Source organism: Sinocyclocheilus anshuiensis, unplaced genomic scaffold (genome assembly GCF_001515605.1).
Source record: "Sinocyclocheilus anshuiensis isolate Anshui unplaced genomic scaffold, SAMN03320099.WGS_v1.1 scaffold311, whole genome shotgun sequence".
In the NCBI taxonomy this organism is placed as follows: Eukaryota; Metazoa; Chordata; class Actinopteri; order Cypriniformes; family Cyprinidae; genus Sinocyclocheilus; species Sinocyclocheilus anshuiensis.
In genome coordinates, this window is record NW_015549606.1 from 434,421 (window position 1) to 435,021 (window position 601).

The following is a 601-nucleotide window of genomic DNA, read 5'->3' on the forward strand; positions in this document are numbered from 1 at the left end:
CTACTTCAGTCTGTGTGCATTGAATTTATTTAATACACGAGTTTCACAATTTGAGTTGAATTACTGAAATAAATGAACGTTTCCACGACATTCTAATTTATTGAGATGCACCTGTATTAGGATAGAAAAATATTATTCTGAATTTTAACAGTATTTCACAATATTACTGATTTTACTGTATTTTTGATCAAATAAATAAAGGCTTAGTGAGGAGAAGAGACTTCTGTCAAAACCATTTAAGTTGTACTGACCCTAAACTTTTGAACGGTACTTATATGTGACCCTGGACCACACCCTGGACGTCTTAAGTCGCTGGGGTATATTTGTAGCAATAGCCAAAAAAAACTGAATCGTTAACACGAATCCCAAGCCTTTTCATGTTGATGTCAACATGAAACATTAGCATATTGCCGGCCTACTTGTTGGTCTTTTTGTGTTGGTCTGAATGAAAATGTAAATTCATTCTTTGCCACTAGATGCCGCTTTTGGAGCGGTAAAAAATAGCGGTTTCCTCAGTAACGCTGTACACAAAGCAGCCAACCCTCTACATTGCGAGTAAATCACTCGCATATGCGACTAAATCTTCACTCTGGGCGACTAA

General features: G+C 36.8%; 1 protein-coding gene across 1 annotated transcript in view; it reads left to right on the top strand.

Moving 5' to 3' along the window:
• The window catches only part of actl6a (actin-like 6A), a 12,656-nt gene that overhangs the window by 9,185 nt on the left and 2,870 nt on the right, over nt 1–601 (top strand). The window lies entirely within an intron of this gene.